The sequence below is a fragment of the Triturus cristatus genome, chromosome 8 (genome assembly GCF_964204655.1).
Source record: "Triturus cristatus chromosome 8, aTriCri1.1, whole genome shotgun sequence".
Classification (NCBI taxonomy): domain Eukaryota; kingdom Metazoa; phylum Chordata; class Amphibia; order Caudata; family Salamandridae; genus Triturus; species Triturus cristatus.
Window position 1 is genome coordinate 1513224555 of NC_140591.1, and position 25725 is coordinate 1513250279.

The 25725-nt window shown below is 46.6% G+C and overlaps 1 long non-coding RNA gene across 1 annotated transcript in view; it reads left to right on the forward strand.

The window, feature by feature from the left end:
• Nucleotides 1-25725, forward strand: part of LOC146806021 (uncharacterized) — a 77010-nt gene that overhangs the window by 16174 nt on the left and 35111 nt on the right. The window contains exon 2 of the long non-coding RNA XR_014967544.1: nucleotides 16920-16942. This is a non-coding gene — a long non-coding RNA (uncharacterized LOC146806021). The remainder of the gene's footprint in view (nucleotides 1-16919; nucleotides 16943-25725) is intronic.

Here is a 25725-nt window from a genome sequence, read left to right on the forward strand (position 1 = left end):
TAACCAACCACACTGGACAACCCAAGGTGCATAGGCTGATCATGCTGCCATGCTTTTCTGGAACACCAACCACTCAAGCTACACTTTCGGTTTAAGAAATTGATAATAACTCAGAAAAAAATGGTGTATCTGGGGAATACAACTAAAGCAAACCACGGCATTGCATTTTATTGATACTAAACGGACACTCCATATTGCATCCTTGGTACACTAAACAAAACACTCTAGTGGACATGAATGACATTCATCTTCACACTGTAGAGTAGCTTATGGCAATCTTTACAGCATACCACAATGAACCCTATTGATGTTAACACATTGCAATGTAGTGCATTCATAGAACACCAACAGTCCATTCTAAAAGCAGTAGCTCACCACACTGCATCATGGAGTCAGTAACTCACCATGCTGTTCTGTGTCCTAGAGGCATCCATTCACTTTATTGTGGTAACACTTACCTCCATGCTACACCTCAGTCTGTCGATACTATCCATATATGCCACTGCCTCCAAGAGACAGTGGCAAAGGCCACCTTGAGTGAATCCACTGTTTTGCACCCTCAGGAATCTTGGAAACTGCACCATACTATATTAGAGATGTTTTCCCTCCAGGCAGTGCTTCATTGTAGAGACATTGCTCAATCGCAATGCATTGCAACCTAGTAACACTAATCTACTACTATACTATATTGTTCGATATGGATATTACCACAGCACACTGCTCAGACCCTCGCAGCATTAATCCACTACACTGTAGGGATAGCTGCTCTTCTGAATGCACAGCTTGCTATGGACACTACTCAACACAGTACAGTGCATTACAAGGATACTAAACCACCATACTGCAGAGCACCCTTAAGGTACTAAGTAATTACACCAATTCCCATGCAGGTTATCTCACCACATTCCTCTGCGTCCTTTGGTCACTGTACTACATCCAACTATTATTAAGACACTACAATGTGCTGCATCCTAGAGATCAATACAATCACTAAGCCGGAGAAATTGATGCACAACACAACACTGTATTTAAGGGGCACTTTCCCATCACCTACACTGCATCCCAGGAGCAGCACACCACTGCACTGCATTCAAGAGATAGATAGCACCCAAACAATTATAGACTCAACACTAAGGAACCTAACACACCAGTCTACAATGCACCAGAGGGTCAATAACCTTCTGCACTGCACTGCATCCTAGATCATTCAGCTCAGCACAGCAACATATGGTATCTTATATAAAGGTATGTAGTTTTAGAGGGATTCTAATATGCCACACTTTAATAGTGAAATGTCGGGATTCTAGCTATGCACACTGGACAACACGATTGCTTGGCCCTCATCATCACAGATTCAAATCCTAACAGGTGCAATCAGCCTTTTATCCTCCCATTGCCAGTAAAATCACTACTTTTCATTGGGTAACAAGAACATCTCTTACCTGTTAATAGCTCCATTGCCCTTTTTCTGGTGGACTTGCATGCTAAAACGTATCCTGTTATGTGAAAATACCCTTGACACTGAAATGTGTAATAGGAGCACTAACTACATGCATTGTATAACAAAGACAATATCTTACCATACACTACTAATATATGACACTACACTGCACCATAGGAACACAAACTGTCCTCAGTACATCACAGAGATGCTATCCTATTGCACTGCACTACAAACAACAGACACTTGCTCACCAAAATGTATGGTACTGACATCATAGACACACTTGGGAACACATTGTAGTTAGGGGTGGGCAAAACATTTTATTCTGTAGGAAAGTGCCTCTTTTGGACAGGTAAGCCCCCACTTTTTGCCTGGAAAATGATGGAACTTCGATTGGAAGTGCACAGGATCCATGCCAACCAGGTCCCATGTGCCAGAGCTCTTTCCCTAAACTGTACCTTTTGTTTATCAATTGGCACATCTTCAGGACCCCTTGTACGTCCGTAGTAAATGGTCCCCCTGGTACCTAGGGAATGGGCACTGAAGAGGGACCCCAAGGGTAGCAGCACAAATTGTGCCAACCGAGGGTCCCATCACCAAGGCCATGCACACTGCCATTGCAGATTGCATGCCTTGGTTCAGACAAAACTGAAGAGTCGACATGGCACACATCCCTGTGTGCCATGCCCACAGACACTGCATGCGATATAGGTAAGACACTCCTATAGGAGGCCTTATGGTCCTAAGGCAAGGTGCACTATATCGCTTGTGAGGACATTTCTGCAATATGCCCTTGCAATATCCATGTCGAATATTGGATATTGTAATTGTAAGTGAAAAAGGAAGCCATAGGGAATACATTGGCTAGACACTTGTTATTACGTGTTCCTCAGCTCCATGATGACTTCAGTGTATATTGGGATGTTTGATACCAAACAACTCATCTTAATAAACCAGCACCGATTCCAGTGTCAGCTTTATTAATAACCGCACACAGAGGACCCCTTTGAGTGGTTGCCTGAAACCTACCAACCCTTACGGTCCTGACTTCATGGGGTGGACACCTGCATGCTCAGAGGTCAAGAACAAAGCCTGCCCCTCCTGTCCTTACCCATTTTGGTGGGGAGACAGGCAGGAAAACAAAGACAGAGTAGGAGATGTGCCCTTCTCTGCCAACTCTATCCCTCAGGTGCTGGAGAAAAGGTAAATTATATTTTTCAGTGCTCACCAACATGAAGATGGTGGGAATTTTCCAATCAGGGATAGGGCTATGTCCCTGTCCCACAGGGGGGGGGGTTATAATATAGGGCTTAGACACTCCAGGTAAGGAGCTCATTGGATACTACCTGTCACTCCCTTGTAAATGCCCCTAAATGTAGTATTTAGGTGGCATCCCCTGACCCTAACAGCCGTATCCATAGACACAAGAAGAAGACAAACAAAGAAACATTGTTAGACCGAGACTTGCAGACCTCGTGGTGGACTTTGGGCACAAACTCCAGCCTTCCACAACAGAGCTTAAAAGTTGCTATCCTCCAGGTCATCTAATCGCTGTGTGGTCTCCACAAACCCCAGAGCATCATCAGCCCTTCATAAATTGCTATGGTACTCCCTTGAGTTAGAGGAACTATATCCCTGCAGCCGCAGGCACCAAATACAGCAAAGTTAGGTCCAGTGTCGTCCTGCTCCCTAGCCCGACCAACATATCCAAGTGCCAGCCAAAGGTACTCTTGCTCTTTTGGGTCAGCTCAGCCTCTGCACCAAGTCTCCAGGTCCAGGACCCACCAGAGCTTAAAGGCACGAATACCTAGGGTACCAGACCGCTTGCTCGTAAAACCTATGAAATCAAGTCCAGCAGAACTCAAACTATACAGCGAGCCAGCACCTGACGAGGGACATGATGGCTCTAGAGCTCCACCTCAGTCGTGGCCCAACAGCTCCAGAATCGATGCTTCAAGGTGGTAGCCTCTGACAGCGAGGTGTATCTTTGCTTGTCTTTGGCCAGCTGCAAATCTTCACTGCACCCACCCCGCCCGGCTGGGGAATATTCGAAACAGCTGTGCTCCATCGGCCCAGAGCCCTTGCAACCTCAATTCTCCCTTGAGAGGCCTCAGACGTTCCTAAAAGTTCCTCTTTGCTTTTGCAGGTGGTCCCTTTCTTCGTAGCGCACCAGCTACAACGTCCCCTTGCTCGTGGTGAAATCCAGGAAGCTCCCAAGAACTTGGCCCTGGAAATTGGACCTTGGCTCCTGAACCTTACAATTTCCAAAAGGTGATCCATAAAAGTAAATGCACTGTATTGATTTTCCAATTGCCTTTTTCCTTCCATAGGGAATGTGTTGTGTGTAATTGCGCACAACTGTGAATCTTGCAGTTACTGTGATATTTCTATTTTGCAAATATATTTACTTTGCACCCAAAGTTCTTGGCCTAAATATTTATATATAAAGAAGTGCTATTTTTCAAATTCGGTCTTAACTTCGTTCATTGAAAGCGTGTATCATTTATTGCCTCAGTAAATACAACAAATGCTGAGCACTAACCTCTGATAAGCCTATCTGTCCGCCACACAACCATAAAATAGAATGCTAGTATAATCTACTTTTACCTCTGTAAATCAATAAGGGTCTCCTCGACCTCTTTATACAGTGTAACCCATTGTGGTACACTATATAGAAAGGTGGCTTCCTACGCATTCTGGCTATGGAATTGGCAAAATTTGATGATTCTTCTTATGCGGAGTTCGTGGGCAAATTCTGTCAATCCCTGTGTGGCAGAATGTTTTCCATGGAGGCTGCATAAATGCGAGCGTAAGTTAGATTTTGCGCTTCTTAGACAATTTTCAAACTCAGACTGTCACGAATGGTCAGAGGGCTTCTTGAGTAGATTTGCTGCCCATTTACTACTCAAGTGGCAGTAAAGCCAGCTCACATGGCTGTGCGCTCTTGCGCACTGCATGGTGCCATTCGTGCTGTTTTTTCAGTGCAGCTTGCGCTACTGGTACTAAATTGTAGCATAAGCCATGTGACATGCATATTTTCCACCCATTGTTGGAACTCAACAGAATCTTGCAGAGTATTTATGTCACTCCACGGAATTCCGTTGAGTGAAACCCCTCGAGTTCTGCCCACCCCTAATTGTAGTGACAATCTAGGTGAACTCTTCCAAGATCACTGCATTGAATAATGCTAATAACTGATCACATTTGAAATATTGGCTTTAAAATATGCCCTCTTCTTGAAAGAGCATCATAGTAATGTTATTTTTTTTTAATTCATTTTGACTGTCTTCTATATCACATTGCAGCAGGCAGTATTAGTGTGCTGTACACTGAAACATCATGCTCAGTGTTATTATTATAGAGTTGTTAAAAAATGCTTGAACAAGCAACTGATTTACACTTCTAGAGCATTGGAAAGCAAGTCATGAGACTGAGTTACAGGAGTGAGAGTCTGTGCAGCTATAGAGATCTTAGGGGAGAAGTGAAGAGATTAGAGAACAGAAGTTGAGTTTAGAGAGACTTGCAGAAACAGCTAAACTCTTTAATCTAGATAATCTAGATGCAGTTGAAACAGGTGAGTCTTCAGATTCTGATAAGATGAACATGTAACAGGCTACCAACAAAAACCCCACAGAACCATGCACTCTACCTTTCGATGCCTAATCCAAACATTCAGAAACTGTACAGTGCCCTCTAGCACTACTCAGTGCTCGTGATCATTTTTACTTCGGAGCTCCCTTGAACGGTTGTACCTTCTCTAGAGAGAAATTCAATGTCAATGACCCAGGAACAAGGGATGTGAAATTGAACCTCCAGTGAAAGACACTGGAACACTCCACTTCAGAATATGTGAACATAACCGAGAAATAGCATTAGAATGGAAAATAATTTCAGCAGATTGTTCTAAAAACTCTTCCTAAAAGAACAAAAGGGTAGGACAGCTGGATCTATATGCCCTGGAAAATGTCCTTCAAGCACAAGAGAACTCCTTCCACAAGGATCAGATCTCACCAATCTGACTTTCAGCGAACTCAGTGCTGGTGCTTGGGGTAAAATATGCAGGGCCCAATTCACAACTGTAAACTTACACTTCTGTGTAAGTTTACTACTTTTAGGGATTCACAAAGGTAAACCTAGACCAAAAGTCTCAGTTTACGACTTTTCGTATTCACAGAAGGCATTTACGAGTAGTAACTTTACCTCCACATTCCACCCCTGAGTGTGAAGATTTTATTCCGGATGCGAACAGTACACTGTGGGTCTGGAGTGAAAACTCCAGGTGAAGTACAAGTTTACCTTTGTGAATCAAACCCACAGTTTTTCCCCTTTTGCTTCAATAAACGCTAAAGTTACTTACCTTCAGTAATGTTGTATCTGGCAGAGACTCTATCTAGCCACAGATTCCTTACCACAGAATTATCCCCAGGCATCACACTAGATCCGGAAAGTTGTTTGTGAGCAGTACCCCTGCACATTGTTAGTTGGCATTTTTCCTCTCTGCGTGGCATCGTCCACACCAGAAGTGACATGTGCGGTGCCTATATATGCACCACCCCAACACACTGAAATCAGTTCTTTCATTTCCACGCCAGTCAGCACAGATCCAGAGAAGAGAAACCTTTTTTCAATTTTTAGCGCAGATTTTTTAGGTTTTTCCTCCTAGTGTGGCAGGAATGCCATCAAGGAAGGCCAGGTTCAAGCCTGACACCTGTTGCTGATCAATGTCAGTGACAGACCCGTATCTTGTATGCCTCTGGTGTCTAAAGCGTGACCACAACCCAAAGGCCTGTACAGATTGCCGCGCCATGAACCTGAAGGGCTTGAAGGAGTGATCCCTCAAGCTCCTTGTGACTTGATGTGCAACGCCATGACAATCGAGGTCCCGGTCGAGAGGAAGGTCCTGTGAGCAGTCATGGAGTTCGAGATTTTCGTCTCACTCCAAGTCAGTGGGTCACCACAAGAAGGAGAAGCTTTGACTTCTCTACGTCCTTAGGCTGACTAGATGAGCGAGTATCCACATTCAGGCCTGGTTCCATGGTAGAGATAGTGCCTGGGCTGTCTCCATGCCTCCATGAGTTTCCAGGAGCAGGAGTGACCCCAGCCCACCCATAAGAAATTTATGAGACCATTCAACTCATATTTGGTCAGCCCATTCTCTCTGGCGTGCCTTTGGGGCCCAATGGTTCGACAAGGGCCCCTTCTGTTTCTGTGCTGGTTCCTCAAGTGCAAGTCAGGCCCTTTGGATCCATTCCTGGATCCAGACCGACTCCAGTCATGTCAATATAACCTTGCGTGGCACCAGTCTCGATGTTCATACTCCCAACACCAATGGGGCCGCCAACCTCATTTTAATTCCTGACTCTGACACAGAGCCACAGGGGCATCATCCAGTGCCAACTCCAGCATCGACTGAAGCCATGCCTTCCAGGCCGGAGCTTGAGCCTTATTCTTATTAGAACTCAGGAATGAATGGGAGGGGTCACTAGATCCTGAGGAATACCAGCCTTATGACACCAATATGGACTAGTGTGTGGATCTGGGAGAAGATAGTAGACTGTACACTTCTCAAGATACTGGTATGCTTTCTCTCCCTACTGTGGCTATGGAGGAGGGAGTGTCCTTTGCAATGGTAGGGTGGCCAAAGTCTTAGACCTCAGCTTGCCTTCTGTGGCAGTCAAGAGGAATGTTGTGACAGAAGTGCTTTATCCGGTGGTATCCCCATGAGAACCACTTCTCCTTTCAATGAGTCACTTACTGACATCCTGCTTGGGACTTGGTCCAAGCCCAGCAGAGGGACTCCAGTGAACAAGTCGATTGTCTGCAACCCCACTCCATGGGACCAAAACCTCCCCACAAAACCCCCTATACTGGAAAGCTTAGTGGTCCAAGCCTCCATTCCCCATGTAAATCCTGGTGCATTCCCAACCACACCACGGGATCTGGAATCCAAGAGGCAAGATAGCCCCCTGCTGCCGCATACACTTCCCAGCCTCTGCCTGGCTGAGGTCGCTGTACCCACAGGCACCTGGAGTCAGACAGCCAGTGGTCGAAGCAGGCCACCACCAGTCTGGAACCTGCAGCCTACAAACTCTCCTAATCTGCCTTCTTACCATCATGGTCACCCAGTGGGCCACTGGATTTACCATCACCTGTTCTACTGGTGGTCCATAACATCGTACCAGTGGGTTTTGCAGATCGTTTGAAGGGACTATTCCCTCCCCTTTATAACTACCTATCCCCCAAGCCACCAACTTGTGACAGGCTGATGGAGGATCACCTATCCCTGCTTCGTCAGGAAGTGATGTCTCTTTAAGCCAAGGGAGCCATAGAGAGGGTGCTGATGCCATAAGTGAGTCATGGTTGCTATTCCCGGTTAGTTCTGCATCCCAAAAAAGACAGAGGCCTTTGTCCTATTCTGGACCTGTGCTCTCCTCAATTTCTTCCTCAAGAAGGAGCCATTCAAAATGATCACTCTAGCTCATGTCCTGCCTGCCCTTAACCCAGGAAACTGTATGGTAGCGTTGGACTTGAAGGACGCATACTTTGATATCCGCTGTCCTGCATGCCCACAGGCTTTACCTGTGGTTTTATAGTGGGCCATGAGCACTTTCAGTTCGCCATGCTTCCCTTTGGCCTCCTCAGTACCCCTTGGGTGTTCACTATAGTGACGGCGGTGGTTGCAGCCCATCTCTGGACATCAGGGGTGCCAGTCCTCCCCTACCTTGATGACTGACTTTTGAAGGCAGGCTCACCCCTGGCCGTTATCTCCCACCTCCAGACTATGGTGAACCTCTTCCACTCGCTGGAGTTAACTATCAACGTGCCGAAGTTAGACCTGACTCCCTCTCAGATGCTCCCTTTCATTGGAGTCATTCTGGACATGGTGCAGTTTTGGGATTATTCTGAAGAATGGCAAGTCCAGGATATTCCGGCTATGATACCGATGTTTCAGCCTCTATCTTAGATTTCATTGAGACTAACTCTGAGGCTGCTGGGACAAATAGACTCCTGCATCCTGCTTCTGACACATGCCCACTGTCATATGCTGGCTGTACAGTGGGACCTGAAATTCCAGTGAGTGCAACATCACGGGAATCTCTTTGAATGGTCCAGATTTCAGAGGGAAGTGCCAAAGACCTGTTGCGGTGACTAACAAACTGCGATTGGGTCAGCGGCATACCCCTATCCCTTCCCCAATCAGATATGACAGTAGTGACCGATGCGTCACTCCAAGGAAAGGGTGGTCATCTGGGAAAGGTGGAGAGTCGAAGACTCTGGTCTTCAGTGGAACCTGGTCTCCACATCAACCTGCTGGTGCTCGGAGTGATCCGATTGGCATTGAAAGTCTTTCTACCCTCCATCAAGGGAAGGCTAGTGCAGGTGTTCATGGACAATACCACCGCCGTGTGGTACTGCAATAAACATGGCGGGCGGGTTGGGTACTCTTTGTCAAGAGGCTCTTCTTCTCTGGACATGGCTGGAACATCAGGGCATTTGCCTGAAGATTCACCATCTGGTAGGATCTCTAAACACCAGAGCAGATGAACTCAGCCGAAGATACCTAGCAGTTCATTGAATGGAGTCTCTAGCCAGAGGTGGTGTCATGTCACTTTCAACAGTGGGCAGAGCCTTGTTTAGATCAGTTCGCCTCTGCTGGGAAAATGTGGAATGTCAGCAGTTCTGCATGCTGAAGTTTCCAAGCAGCTGTCAATCTGAGACACTTTTCATCTTGAGTGGAGCTTAGGTCTCTTATATGCCTTTCCACCCATAGCACTCCTGCCCAGATTTCTCAAGAAGATCGGGAACGACTGGGCCCAAATCTTCCTTGGGGCTCTGGAGTGGGCACGGGGAGTTTGATATCCTAAGCTGTTGAGCATGGCCATATGTCCTCCGATCAAGGTGTGTCTGCGGGAGGATTTTCTGTTGCAGCATCAGGGGAGGGTCCTCCACCCAATCCAGTCAACTCTTAGTCTTCTTGCATGGATATTGACCGGCAACAATTGTCAACTTTTGACCTTCCTCCTGAAGTCTGTAATGTTATCTTGACAGCCAGGCATCCCTCCACCAAAATGGTAGATGCCTGCCATTGGGGAAAATTTGTGGCAGAAAATGGGACAAAGGGGAGTAGTTCAGAGAAAACGAGCCACTGCAAGGGGAGTAGTTTCTTTTTTAAATGGGGCCCTCACATACCCTTGTGGGTGTCAAGATTCATCATCGGACTTGCTTCTCGTCAGACCGGCCTTGCAGTGCCTGATGAACACACTCAAGGGGGATCTTTATTAGAGATCTTTTTCCAAAGCGGTGAAGTGAAGTGCAAGTTAAGGACCCTTTGTGTAGATTAAGGAAACATAGGATTTGCATCCAGTGTGGTATGTACTGTGGAGTGACAAATAATGCAGTGACATTAAGTGGAGTGGGGTAGCATGGAATATCATATACTGAAATGTGGTAGATTGGAGTGTTGCCCAAGGGTATACCGTAAATTTGAATGGCGTGGGGTGGAGTGACATACAGTGGAGTAGTCTGTATTGGAATGCCATGTAGTGAAATACCATAAAGTGGAGTGTTGTAGAGTAGAGTGAAATACAGTGGAATAGCGTAGAGTGGAGTGGAATAGCATATGGTGGAGTAGCGTACAAGGGAGTGGTGTACACTGCAGTGGCATACAGTGGAATAGCATAGCATAGCACTGAGTGATGTATAGTGTATAGCTGTACAGTTTAGTGGGGTACAGATGTAGTTGATATTTTGGTGGACAGTAGATTATAGTGTGCAGAGTAACGCAAGGCAGTGGCTTACACGGCGTTGCGTTTCTGTAGCTGCACCAAGCAAACCATGGCGACGCATGCTGGCCTTGCGTTGTTTGGTAAATCTTGCATAAGTATTGCTTAGCCCTTGCAACTCTGTGTAACGCAATGGTAATGCAATAGAATTGCAAAGTTTCCCGTAGTGACATATTGTGCCATGGTATTCCGCTGTATGCTATCTCTATATTGTGGTACCTGGCCAGTTTATAATTGGCTAATGTCTGGCTCCACAAATTTAGAAGTCAGCCATCATCTTTTTTAGTACACTTTTATTGTGTTGTGGCTTACGGCCTTAAGCATATGTAAGTAGAAGGTTTTGTTGTCGTTCCCAACCAATTACCATTTTCTTTAAAGTATAATTTTCTATATATTTATGTAACCAGTTTAAGCAGTACCACTCCAGTACTCACCAGATACTGTGTTTTTCACAAAAAATGCAATTTTTAAAAGTAACACAGTAATTTGTGGGCAATAGAACGGTAATGTGTAGACATGTTTTGACATAATTAAATAAATAACAAATTGTCAATGTTTTTGCATATAGTTTTTTTTTTAACATTGTTTAGGGTACAGCAATACTACCTAGGTAGTACCTCAGTACTCTGTACTATCTTTTTTTAATTTATAGAAACCTTTAATTATATTTCCCTGCCTATTATCTCAAATAGTTGGTACTAGGTATGGAAACATAAAGAGCCACAGGTATCAAAATTGGAAATTGCGACTACCTAATTTTGACTTCCTGAGAATCGCAATTAGGTAATCATAATGTACAATGAATGAAAATCCATGAGTTTCATATACCGATTTGTAGTGGGTCGTAAACCGAAATACCTCATTAATATTAATTAGGTAGATCGCAATTTGCCTGCTGAGGTCTGCATCTTTTTTTGTAAAGCAGCCCGTTTTCCTTGAAGGAAAAAGGGTTGCATTTTGAAAGAAAAAGAAGAAAAGTTTTCCCTTCATTTTTTTAGAGCAGGCAGTGGTCCATGAGACCACTGCCTGCTCTTAAAAAATGCTTTTACAAACATTCACAAAGGGTAAGGGGGTACTTGAAGTAGGTGGCAAAAGTGGGAAAGTTCCGCGACCGCATTTCGGTCGCAAAACATTTTTACATACTGATGCCATTCGGTATAATAAAGTGAAGCCCTAAACACGCCCCTTCCTAATACCGAATCGCAAAACCCAATTTGTGATTTGGTAACAGGTTACCGATGTGCAATTTGGGTTTGACACATGTGAAATTACTTTTTGGGGTTTGCAAACGGGCCGAATCTGCAAATCAGCTAACTTGCGAACTCCAAAAGGCTTCATACATGTGGCCCATAAACCCAAATATTTACCTCTCTTTAAGGCACCATGCCAGAACTGCCACAAAGTGACCTTAAAACAACATGGCTGCCTTGAATTACTTGTCATTGCTATGTACCACAGTACTACCTCAAAACTACTGCAACAAAAAATATCTTTGAGTTAAAACTGCTAATAACTCTAAAAATACTTGCCCTTTTTTGATGCCACCACAAAAAGCATCATCTGCATGCCATTATCTACAATACTGCCAAATTTAATCAAATTCCGACTGACTGTTTTTGCGCTACTTGCAATACAAAAAGTCAATTTTTTTAACCAAAAATGCCCTTTAATTGTGGTTTGCATTCATATTTGCATTTTATTCTCCCTATTCATAAAATATTTCAGAACATATTTTTGGAAGAGCCTTTTGTACCATGTGTTTATATATAAATGTTTTTATCATTGATTTTTTATGAAAATACCAAACGTTTCTGAAATAAACTTAAAAACAAGAAGTGGGCACAAATATTTATGCCTGGCTGGGCATGATCAGGAAAACATTATGAAGGTTACCTATCAAAATGTAAAGAGTTTCCTCGATATACATCAAGTACTGTGTCTCTTGTGATAATGCCCTCTGTAGCGCCATGTGTTTGTGGCGCCTGAACACATGAGGCGAAGGAGGACACATGAACCCATTTAGGAGAGCGACTTACTATCCATCTGAGTTAAACATGGATGAGATGACTTGGAACGATTTCAGATCTTAAATCTAGGAATGTAGGTGTGGTGCACTTTGATAACTAAAGCCTGAAGTAGTCATAAATGATAAAACACGTGTTCGCTCGAGACAACCATATGTTAGCAAAATATAGGAAGAATTGCAGCACTTAAGACCACTGGATTGAATCACTTACTTCTGTGGCAAGCAGTGCTCGGGACTAGGTTTAGTGACTTGTTGGAGACATACATAATAACCAGGCAGAGCCTAAGCTCGGGCATTCGTTTCTGAGAATTTATTTCAGTAGATTTTGAGAATAGTTAAGCAAAGGGAATTCATGAAATGGACTTGGGGTTATTACATATTTTGGGTTCGTATCCTCAGAAGTAGAAGGTAGCTCTTATTTGAAAAGTGGGGTGTCAAGCATAAGTTTATTTCTGCTGCTAAAACTGTGTTACTTTTTTGGAGGTGTTTATATGAACAGCTAAATTCCGTTTTGAAGCAGCATCTAAACTCAAAACAAGTAATTCACATTGGCGAGGGTAGGAGTGATGTGTTAGTGAAGAAGAGGCATGCTTCATGGACAATATATGATTATATATGATTGTTACAGTTGCTAGGTTTGCTCATATGGTGTGATTATTAAATCAAAAAGGAGAGTTTCCTCCTGCTGATGGTAACTGGGAATTTTAGAATTCCTTCCTGTCATTGAGCCAGTTGGTAAATTCCTGGTTGAGATGTTCATATTATCGATACGTCATTGAAATAATATTTCCAGATTCTGATGTGTTCTATGTATGAGTTAGAGATATTTAACTCATTCCTCAAATCAAAGTCAAACACATAAAGAAAGGCCACACTTGAGACAAATGTGTTGTCCATTGAGGTACCATGTGTCCGGAGAAAGAATGAATTTTCAAACCAGAAGAGAATGGGAGAAATGGGCATAATTGAGTACAAAGTATTTTGGAGTCACGGAGTCCTCATTATATTGGACAATATTAAATATATTACTCACAGGGATTCCTCTTGAGGAATATTTATGTACAATGCTTCCACGTCCATGCTTATGAGCAGTTCCTGAGATGAATGAAACGTTATTCCCTCAAGTATACTGATCATGTCCTTCATAGCTGTTTAGTAGGATAACTTTTTTTTACTAATAGTCTTCAGAACCAATCTCAAACTCTTGAGAGAGGTTATAAGGTAGACCCAACGCCTGAACAATTGTGTGTCCTGGAGGCAAATATTTCTTTTTGTGTGCCTTTATGTACTTTGAGGAGTATATAGAAATACAGTATATGTGGTCGTTCTTCAGACAGAAAGGGATAGAACACCTCCTAGTTCTGCGTGACTAAAGACATAAGATGCTGGCGCTTTCCGGGTGACTGAAGAGAAGAGACGCTGAAGTAGCGAGCCAGGAGCCGCAGAGCCAGGGGTCAGGAGCTGGAACCATGCTCGAGGTTAGCACAGCGGTTAGCGGTCAGTAGTAAGTGCAGTGGTCTGTCTTGTGTGTCGCCGCAGTTTCTGGCCTTAGTCCGCCTGCCCTTGCTCCTGCTGCTACCGCCACTGACAGAGGGTGCTGTCTTTTGGGGGCAGCCAGTAGCCCATCCCATGGTTGCTGGAAAGCGACATCCCCCCTTCTCCCCTCCTGCAGTGCATTACTGAAGAGGCTCAAAAGTCTTTAAATGATAACGGGCGCTGCAGCTGTAGCTGATTGTGAGTGTGCGAGCCTAGATTTCCCCTGTGAAAGCGGCCAGGCTAGTGCCAGGTGCAGCTTGCGGGGTCATAATCAGAAGGCCTGCCCGTGTTTCCAACTCATCCCAGGAGTGGCCTCATCCGCACTTCGTCAAAGCTCACTGGTGCCTACGAAATCCAGGTCAACAAACCGGTGACACCAGCCGACTGAAGCCCACAAGCCCAGAGTACCCCGAAGGAGACCCGCAGATCTACCAAGTTTGCATCAAGAGTAGAATGATTGCTCCCAGGACATCAAAGCCCCAAAACACAATTCAGCAACTTGAGGCTGCCGACTAGTGCCTCCAGTGAGCCAGAGAGGTTGAGAGTGGCCAGCAAGGAGGCAGCTTGCCCAGCCCCACACCAATCTCCAGTGGCAGGGACCATACCAGCTGCATAGGACCCAAAAACCATCCGCCTCCAGGCGGCTGGTGGAAGGCCCCAGAAGACAAGTGGCCAGAGGCGGCTGGTGGGGACCCCCAGGAAGAAAGAAGGCAGTGAAGAGCTTAGGGGGAGGGTCCCTAAAGATGATAAGCCAAAAGATTTCCTCAAGCCAGCCAGCTGACACCACTGCAATCTGATGCCCCAGCTCCTACAGAGCCCAGGGCACCACTCCAGCGCACAGCAAGTCTAAGGAGGAAGGAAACACCTGCAGCGGTTTCCTCCAGCCAGTAAATATCAGGCCACCCATCGCAGGATGACCAAAAAGAAGCCCCTTCAGCATCTCAAACCTGTCTTAAGAGCTCTTAAGAGACCTTAAGAAGTACACGGAATGCAGCCCAGGCAGTCTCTGCCACAAAGTTGCCCCCAAAGGCCCCAACAGCAGGACTTATAACACACTTCTTATATAACCCCCCCCCCAATGGAGGCAAACCCCTTGCACTGAAAGCTCCACCAGCAGGTGCCACAGCCAGCAACGAGAAGGAGCACCTCTCAGGCAGTCTCTCTAACTGCAAAGCCCTTGCAATGTATGACCCACGAGCACACATTGTGCGATGCCAGTCCCAATCCTGCCCTTAGCTGGGTAGCCCCCCCCCCCGGAAACAAACGAACAACTACATGGGATCCACATGCCAACACCACGATGATTTCAATTCAGCTTCTCCAAGTTAGACTGAAGGGAGAATGAACAACGGAGACCCAGCACAAATGGGAGGTTCTTTAGCGAGGGACCCATTAATTGTACCCAACTATTGGCCATCGAAATTATAAGATCTCCAGTCTGTGATTTTGATCAACCACACTTTCCCCTCCAAACTTCCCGTGGTACCTGAGGCATCCATTTTTGATTGTCCCTTGTTTGGCATAGCAAAGGTTGGAGAATGGATACAGATTCCCAGGCAGTACAAGTGTGTTTCCTGAATCTGGAGACCCAGACACTGACATGATCAAGGATGAACACTCAGTTTCCCTTATATATTCAGTGAGGACATTTTAGTAGAGTTTCTGATTAACCCTTTTTTAATCCCTGCTCTTTAGTGGATGTTGTGGGAGAGAGGGTGAGTCAGCAGATTCTGTTGTTAAGGGTGAGAAATTTTGATGGCCAGGAGTGACCTTTTGCCTTTCTCTGATTACTGCTTCAGTAAGGCTAATGACATCCAGGTGCAGAGTCTTCACACTTCATTGTACCAGTGTTTTGGGATACTTTTGATTATTATGATTAATTCTAAGTTTGTGCTTCTCAAGACCAGGCACTCTTAAACTATACTGCCTACCATTATGGATGACTTGTGACACCTACACCTTGTAGAGGAAGTAACTAGAAGAAATAAGGATATTTGTACGTGTTATGCCTGTCCTGTGAAGGAGTTTTTTGGCACATTTCCAGGTGTCCAGTTCTTAAAAATCGGGGAATCCGTCAAAAACCATGGGAGCTGCATGGGAACAGCCACGCAACGGCCCTGGAATGCTTCCTTAATGCAGAGAAAGATAACACAGTGATTTGTGCAAGGTTGCTTTAATCAAGATTCATAAAGACACCCAGGGCATGTTTGGTGGCTATTCATGGCTTCATAAATCTTATTTCTGAGCTGCGTTGCTTTTGCACCACGTTGTGTGGTGCAAAAGCGATGCCACAGGCTTCATAAATATGCCCCATTGATTACTACTTGCATCAGTGTGCAGGACTAGGAGGTGATGCTCATGTAGCTAATGCTTTAAGGAGTCACAGGCAAAAACAACAGTTGATGGACAGAATGCAGAACAATGTCATACATTCACCCCAGTACAGAGATCTGGGCCTAAATCCATCGTTTTTTTGCTCACCATGCCATTCTAGTTTGAACCCAGCCATATGCAAATCAGTTTTGACCCTGTGCCTCATGGGAACAGTCCAGCCCGAACTGCCAAGCCAGGTCCTCCCTGGACTGGAAACAAGCATCCTAGGACCGGTTTCGGGGTTTCACCCCTCTTCAGCCAGGATAGCTTGATTCCAGTGACATGGACAGCACGGGACCCACATCTGGGCATACCCGTCCCACTCGGGGTGACAAATGCAAAATCAACAGTTGATGGACAGAATGCAGATCTATGTCATGCATTCACCCCAGTACAGAGATCTGTCCATCGTTTTTTTGCTTTTTGTCTTGTGCCCAGTCTAATCATGGGTGTTTCAAAAGTACAACAGTGGGTAGTTTAAAGTTAACTTCAGACATTATCTATAAAGATGCCATCAGCATTTATCTGCTAATCAACTCCATGATCGGATTTTTAGTTTAACAACTTAACAGTAGGTAAGTATGCCCCTCTTGTTATTTTCAGGAGCAACTCAAAGGGAAAGATGACTTCAGTTAGACAGAATGTGCAAGAGATGTGATTACTTTTGCTGATCAAATAATCAACAATCAACAAATATATTAACTGCAGTATTTATTAACCTTCTTTGTGTCTGTTTTCATTTTGTTTTCTTTTGTAGACTTTGTTGACTCTCGTCCACAGGTAAAAAGATGTGACAAATGTACTGCTCTTATATATTTTATGAAGTGCTCTCTGACTTTTCTTGTAGAATGAGATTTCTAACAACAGTGCATTGGATGAACTATCGGTTATTTTAGAACAGACTCAGAAATGTCTGCACCAAAGCACGTCTCTAACTTTAGCACAAATTCATTTAAGGGGTGTAATACATTATATTGATATATCCGTGAACAGGAAGGAAGCCACATGAAGGAGAGGAACTAATTGGAGAGGGAAGTTGAATGACAAATATCAACAAATTATTTGCATATTCAAACTAAATGCATCATTTACAAAAAAAGGACGTAGCATGGTGCCGCAAGCCATTTTGCTGCACCGGGCTGTGTTTCAAACAATATGACGCATCTGTGTCCTTCCCCCTGCACTGGAGCACAACTGTCTGCCACGCGCCAGTTCATGCATCCTTTCGACATGTTCAAAGGGTGTATAAATTGCAGGTATGATTCTTTTTGTGCAGGAAGGGACACCTTCCTGCACAAAAACAAATCTGATGTCATTTTCCTCTTTCTATGCATTTAGAAATAGGAAAAAACAAGGAGAAGTAAAAGTATTTCTCCTTGTTGCGCCACTCCTATGCCGCCTCTGGGAAGGCATAGGATTCTGACACATTCTCAGGTTTACAAAACTTTTTACATCTGGGACTGTGTCAGGTTCTATGGATGCTGCATGGGAACACCCGCAGCAACACTCAGAGTAGTGCGTGAAAAGGGACTTTACGTTGCCTTGTAAATATGGGAAGGCACACTGCACTACTGGTGCATCAAAAGAAGTGATGCACCAGCGGTGCAATGGGCTTGTAAATGAGGCCCTGAGTATTTAGGAAGGTAGAGAGTAACAACAATCAGCATCCGTACATTGTAAAGTGCAGATCTGAATGTTGGATAGCATCTGTATCTGTATGAAAAAGTGAGGGTTCAATCTGACTCAGGGAGCCTGGGGCACTAAACCCTACTTTAAAAGCGAATTTCTGAGTGCTGCTCTCTGATGATTTATTGCGACTACTTGTGATGTCCCTCGGCTATTATGTATTCAATGAAACAACCCACAGCTCCTAAAACCCTGAGCTCTGGATGTAAAATTCCTAGCCATGCACCCGGGGCTATGACACCCAGGGATTGACACATCACTTCATCCTGTAGTCTGCTCATACCCAGGTTAAAGTGTTCTTCGACACCCAGAATGGAGTGCTTCAGTACCTACACTCTGATAAAAATATCCCCTCACAATGGGGTGTACTTTACCCAGTGGTCTCTCAAACAAGTATCCTGGATGCTCCTAACCACCACAGGCTTGTCTCTCCCAGTACCTACTAATGCCCCAATGATCTCCTCATCTTGAACCTTGAGGGCTTCCAAAAGTGAGAGACTCCTCATTCCTTGTACTCTCGGTGGACCCCCCACACAGACACCTGGTGCTGGAAATTTGCCCTTTTCTATTCTCCCACCTGATTTTCTTTTTTTGGGCCTTTTTACTGAACACTATTTTTTCTGGCAATACATGGTCGGGGCACAATATGTGGTTATCACAGAGAACTATAACTGATGAATTTCAGACTTTTTTATGTTTACACCATAATTATTGTGGTGCAACTTGACACCTAATTGTCCTTTTAACTTTAGGTTTTTTTCAGTAAATTTCTTTGGGTTTTTAAACATTTAATATATAAATATACTTTACATGTACACCTAACTATAAAGTTCCTTTAAACTTTAGGTTTTTTCAGTTAATGTAATTTTTTTTAAAATATAAAGTTAATTTACATGTACTCCTAACTATAACGTCCCTCTAACATTTGGGTGCCGATTCCGATCCTGTAAAACCCGGGTACGAATGGTCGTACGGAGCGTATTCCCCGTACGACTCGTACCCGGGAAATCCTCCTTACAAAGCTGCAAGTACGATTCGTACAGTAATACCATTTCCGTACGAATCGTAATAAAATACGTGCGGCTAAAAAATACCCACAATTCTGATCCGGGACATCACGTACGTGACGTCCGGACGGAGTCAGGCAGCGTTTTACGGACCAGCAAGTACGATTCGTGCCTACGTCACTCCGCACGGCTCATTTTTTGCGGCAGCCAAAAACTCCCGGGAAATTGAGGACAATGCGAAGAAGGAGCACAGGTACGCGACAGACAGCCATGGACCCCATTCTACGTGTCATCCCGGCCCTCCTAGCCTACGACCTGGTGCACCGAAACCGGCGCGCACGCCACAGAAGGTCAGAACAACACCCAGGGGCAAAGGGAAGGCGAGGGGCAGGAAACATAACCCCTACCCAACGTAAAAAATACTATATTCTGTACATACATTACCTCCAGGGTCTGGTCACTTTGGGGGGCATGTCCACCAATACCTGCGTACCGCAACAACGGAAGTGGACGTGGACGCATACCCGTCACCACTACAATGGTGGGACGGACCGTACCCACGCTCTGAGGGCATGGGTATGGTCCGTTCCACCATTGTAGTGGTGATGTAGGGGTACGCGTGGTACGGACCTTACCCACGCGCTCAGAGCGTGGGTAAGAGAGTTTGAGTGTTTCCCCACAGTTGGCGCAGATAGTGCTGATCTCTACACATATGTTTCTGGTTCTTTAACCGTCATCGGTAGAGATTACAGTTTTTCAAATGTGGGGTTGCTGAGTAGGCTGCCAACATCTTTCTCTGGTCAGGTACCTCTCACAGGCATGCGGGTGCTTCATCCACGAGCTCGTCAGCTCAATGACTCATGGGAGTACTTTTAAACAGGAACAGGGGTGGGAGCACACCGCTTCACCTCCCAGCAAGGTTCGCCCCTGGCATTGTGGTAAATGCAGTTTCAGTTACTTGCTTGCTTCAAGAGTGTTTGAGTGTTTCGCCAAAGTTGGCGCAGATAGTGCTGATCTCTAGACACGTGTTTCTGGTTCTTTAACTGTCATCAGTAGAGGTTACAGTCTTTGAAATTTGAGGTTTGCTGAGTAGGCTGCCAACATCTTTCTCAGGTCAGGTACCTCTCACTGGCATGCGGTGCTTTATCCATGAGCTCGTCAGCTCAATGACTCACGGGAGTACTATTAAACAGGAACAGGGGTGGGAGCACAACGCTTCACCTACCAGCAATGTTCGCCCCTGGCATTGTGGTAAATGCAGTTTCAGTTACTTGCTTGCTTCACGGTTGTTCGAGTGTTTCACCACAGTTGGCGCAGATAGTGCTGATCTCTAGACACGTGGTTCTGGTTCTTTAGCCATCATCAGAAGAGATTACAGTCTTTCAAATTTGGGGTATGCTGAGTAGGCTGCCAACATCTGTCTCAGGTCAGGTACCTTTCACAGGCATGCGGGTGCTTCTTCCACGAGCTCATCATCTCAATGACTCACAGGAGTACTTTTAAACAGGAACAGGGGTGGGAGCACACCGCTTCACCTCCCAGGAAGGTTCACCCCTGGCATTGTGGTAAATACAGTTTCAGTTACTTACTTGCTTCAAGAGTGTTCAAGTGTTTTGCCACAGTTGGCGCAGATAGTGCTGATCTCTAGACACGTGTTTGTGGTTCTTTAACCGTCATCAGTAGAGCTTACAGTTTTTCAAATGTGGGGTTTGCTGAGTAGGCTCGATACATCTTTCTCAGGTCAGGTACCTCTGACAGGCATTCGGGTGCTTCATCCACCAGCTTGTCAGCTCAATGACTCATGGGAGTACTATTAAACAGGAACAGGGGTGGGTGCACACCGCTTCACCTCCCAGCAAGGTTCGCCCCTGGCATTGTGGTAAATGCAGTTTCCGTTACTTGTTTGCATCAAGAGTGTTCGACTGTTTCGCCATAGTCGGCGCAGAAAGTGCTGATCTCTAGACACGCGATTCTGGTTCTTTAACTGTCATAGGTAGAGATTACAGTCTTTCAAATGTGGGGTTTGCTGAGTAGGTTGCCAACATCTTTCTCAGGGCAGGTACCTCTCACAGGCATGCGGGTGCTTCATCCACGAGCTTGTAAGCTCAATGACTCACAGGAGTACTTTTAAACAGGAACAGGGGTGGGAGCATACCGCTTCACCTCCCAGCAAGGTTCGCCCCGGCATTGTGGTAAATGCAGTTTCAGTTACTTGCTTGCTTCAAGAGTGTTTGAGGGTTTGCCACAGTTGGTGCAGATAGTGCTGATCTCTAGACACGTGTTTCTGGTTCTTTAACCGTCATCAGTAGAGATTACAGTCTTTGAAATTTGGGGTTTGCTGATTAGGCTGCCAACATCTTTCTCAGGTCAGGTACCTCTCACAGGCATGCGGGTGCTTCATCCATGAGCTCGTCAGCTCAATGCCTCACGGGAGTACTATTAAATAGGAACAGGGGTGGGAGCACACCCCTTCACCTACCAGCAAGGTTCGCCCCTTGCATTGTGTTAAATGCGGTTTCAGTTACTTGCTTGCTTCAAGAGTGTTCGAGTGTTTTGCCACAGTTGGCGCCGATAGTGCTGATCTCTAGACACATGGTTTTGGTTCTTTAACCGTCATCAGTAGAGATTAGAGTCTTTCAAATGTGGAGTTTGCTAAGTAGGCTGCCAACATCTTTCTCAGGTCAGGTACCTCTCAGAGGCATGCGGGTGCTTCATCCACGAGCTCGTCAGCTCAATGACTCACAGGAGTACTATTAAACAGGAAAAGGGGTGGGAGCACACCGCTTCACCTCCCAGCAAGGTTCACCCCTGGCATTGTGTAAATGCAGTTTCAGTTACTTGCTTGCTTCAAGAGTGTTCAAGTGTTTTGCCACAGTTGGCCTAGATAGTGCTGTTCTCTAGACACGTGTTTCTGGTTCTTTAACTGTCATCAGTAGAGATTACAGTCTTTCAAATGTGGAGTTTTCTGAGTAGGCTGCGTACATCTTTCGCAGGTCAGGTACCTCTCACAGGCATGCGGGTGCTTCATCCACAAGCTTCTCAGCTCAATGACTCACGGGAGTACTAGTAAACAGGAAAAGGGGTGGGAGCACACTGTTGGACCTAAAGACCTACGGTAGCTTGGCTCAGGTGGACAGGCCTCGTTCCAGGGTAACATGTCGTGCTTGCATCCCACTCACCTCAGCACTCCAGCGTACCATCACTAAAAACGACGCTACACCAAGGAATTAGAAGAGTTAGAAAAACGTTATCTTTCCTTTTATCATGTTTTTCTTTTCTTCCAAATGCAACCAATCAGTTTTTATCTAAATCACATTAGGATCAGTACATTTCACTGTGACTAGATTGGCAGTACATAAATACCTTAGACCTGGTATGAAATCAAGCGCGCCACCTGGCGGTCAAACACAGCACCGAAAATTTCCTAGCGCTTTAAATAGAGTCATTAAACATAGCGCTGCACATAGCAATTTCATAGCGCTTTAAATAGAGCATTTCACTTAGCGCTGCACATAGCAATTTCATAGCGCTTTAAATAGAATCATTAAACATAGCGCTGCACATAGCAATTTCACAGCGCTTGAAATAGAGCATTTCACTTAGCGCTGCACATAGCAATTTCATAGCGCTCTAAATAGAATCATTAAACATAGCACTGCACATAGCAATTTCATAACGCTTTGAATAAAATCATTATACATAGCGCTGCACATAGCAATTACTAGCACCTCAAAACATGGCCTGTGACATAGCACTGTACCCAGGGAACCAATAGCACTTCAGATCTGGGAGTTCAACATAGAGCACTAAACCTTCTAGTTCTCCGCAGTGCTAATCACTCTATCACTGGTGTACCAACTTTGCAGTTCCTTGAGGCGCTCACCGGTGATCCCTTCAGCCTTTTTTTGGGGGGTGTGAACCCGGGTCTCTTCTACTCAGTTCCCGCCGGGTCAGGGACACAGTTAATTAATTCTTAGGCGGCCGCCGGTCGGTGCGGTGCCGCTCCCGGGCGTTAGGGGGCCCTGCATGGGGCAAGAGACATGGGTCGGAGAACTTCCCCGGGGGAGGGGCGAGTCCAGGGCCTCTCTCCGGCCTTCCGCCCGCCTCCCCCAGGTGTTACCCGGTTCTTCGGCCCTCGCGGGCCACTGCAGACGGCTCCGTCACCCAGGCCGGGGAGCTCCACAGCGACTTCTCGTCAGCTTCAGGGGCCCGCGCCCGCAACCGCCAATCAGAGCACGGTCTGCGGGTGAGCGTCCCAAAATACAAATGGCACAGCGGCGGGGGCGGCGTTTGGCAGTCCGCCCCCGTCAGGTGACCCGAGCTGCTGGCTTCAGGCCTACGTAGCCTTACTGGAACTCCGGCGGCCCTCTCCTCACAGAGGGCCGCGTCGTTGAGGCTGCGACAGCAGCGGCGGTGCCCCGGTCTTCCCCGCGGGCCCCAAGGACAGCAGGGAACAAGCGACACGGCCCAGGGCCACGGCAGTGAGTTATTCTTTGGGGCAGCCCCGATGGGGGTGGCACAAATTAATAGGTGGCCTGCAGTTCGGGGTTGGCGATGTACTCAGCGCTTAGCGCCCCCTTTTTCCTCACAGCGACGCCCTGGCTCAGGGCAGGTGGGTTGGGAGGTGGCAGTCCACACGCCAGTGGCAAAACAAGATAGGGGAGACCCAGGCCCAGTCAGGGAAGTAGTAGATAAAGTCGTAGATGATAACTCCTTTCCCCAGTTCTCTTCAGGGGTCCTGGCTAGGCGGGGAGCACAAAAAGGTTAACGTGATCCCAGGGTCAGAGGCTGTAGGCAGGGCTAGGTCACGAGGTAGGGGGCAGTGTCAACCGAGGGGGGGGAAGAAAGCAGGCCCTAAGAACAGTCAGTTCCCCCCTCCAGTGCACCTACCTCCCCACTCAGGTGCTTTACTCCTGACTAACTCACTTCACACACAATGGCCGACACACCTCACCTCTATATATAGCCTGGGCCCTGACTGTCTAGAGTGGTCCAGAAGGTTCTGGAACTCCTCATGCCAGCCTATGGCCCAGGTTCTGAGGTGACAGTTTAGGCCACCATTTTGTGGAGGAGCTCTCCCTCTCCCTCCATTTTAGGGAAGCACCTTGCGCCACACCATCAATTAGTGATAATGGGGCGCCCAGAGCCTCTAAGTCAACACCAAAAATACTAGTGGACAAAAAAAATTAGAGGGTAAAGGAAGAAAAATGAGGAGGGGACAGCCAAAGGGCTGGCAGGTCTAACACGCGTCCCCCCAGCTGAAAGTGGGGAGAGCTACCCAATCCCTTGGGAGTTCTCTTCACTAAGGCGGAAATACCTGGAGAGACCGTCAGCATTGGCGTGGTCCACTCCTGGGCGATGTTCCACCTTAAAGTCCATTCCCTGTAGGGAGATGGACCACCTCAACAACTTAGGATTCTCGCCCCTCATTTGCATCAGCCACCTGAGGGGTCGGTGGTCGGTCTGAACCAGGAAGTGCGAGCCAAACAGGTATGGCCGCAACTTCTTCAGAGCCCATACCACCGCAAAAGCCTCCCGTTCGATCGCACTCCACCTCTGTTCCCGGGGGAGTAGGCTCCTGGATAGGAAAACCACAGGTTGGTCCAGACCCTCCTCATTGAGCCGCGACAGCACTGCCCAGATGCCATGCTCTGACGCATCCGTTTGGACGATGAATTCTTTGGAGAAGTCAGGGGCCCTGAGGACAGGTGCCGCACACATTGCTTGTTTCAAGGTGTCAAAGGCTCGTTGACACACTTCGGTCCAGATTACCCGTCGAGGGTGCTTCTTTGATGTAAGCTCAGTCAAGGGGGCCACGATTGTACCATACCCCTTGACGAAGCGTCAGTAGTAACCGGTGAGGCCCAGAAAGGCTCGGACCTCCGTCTGAGTCTTGGGGGGTTCCCAGGCCATGATGGTTTCAATCTTGGCCTGGAGGGGTTGCACCTTGCCTCGACCCACCAAGTGACCGAGGTACACTACCGACCCCTGCCCGATCTGGCACTTGCTGGCCTTGATCGTCAGGCCCGCCTGCTGTAGGGCCTGAAGGACAGCCTGAAGGTGACCCAAATGGTCCTCCCAGCTGCTGCTGAAGATGGCGATGTCATCCAGGTAAGCAACCGAGAAAGCCTCCATCCCGGAGAGGACCTAGTTCACCAGCCGCTGAAAAGTGGCAGGGGCGTTCTTGAGCCCAAAGGGCATCACGCAGAACTGGTAGTGACCCTCAGGTGTGGAGAAGGCTGACCTTTCCTTTGCTCCATCTGTCAGGGAGATCTGCCAGTACCCAGATGTAAGGTAAAAGGTACTCAGATATTGGGCAGCTCCCAACCGGTCAATGAGCTCATCCGCCCTCGGGATAGGATGAGCATCGGTCTTCGTCACAGAGTTCAGTCCCCTGTAATCCACACAGAACCTGAGTTCTGGGGTAGTGCCCGGCGGGGCAGCTTTAGGTACCAGTACCACCGGACTGGACCAGGGACTGCTTGGAGGTTCAATTACTCCCAGCTCCAGCATCTTAGTTTCTTCACCATGGATGCTAGCCTTCACCTTATCCGACAAGCGGTAGGACTTGGACTTCACAGGTGGGCTGTCCCCTGTGTCCACATCATGGCTACACAGATGAGTCCTTCCCGGGATAAGTGAGAACAGTGAAGCGTACTGCTCCAGAACCTGGCGGCAGTCTCTCTGCTGTTCAGGAGTTAGAGATGGTGAGAGGATCCATCCCTCTACCGACCCATCCTTCTCTTGGGACGCGAAAAGATCAGGGAGAGGTTCACTTTCCTCTTCCTCTGACCCATCAGTCACCATCATCAAAGTGACCTCGGATCTCTCTTGGTGGGGCTTGAGGCGGTTGACATGGAGCACCCAATG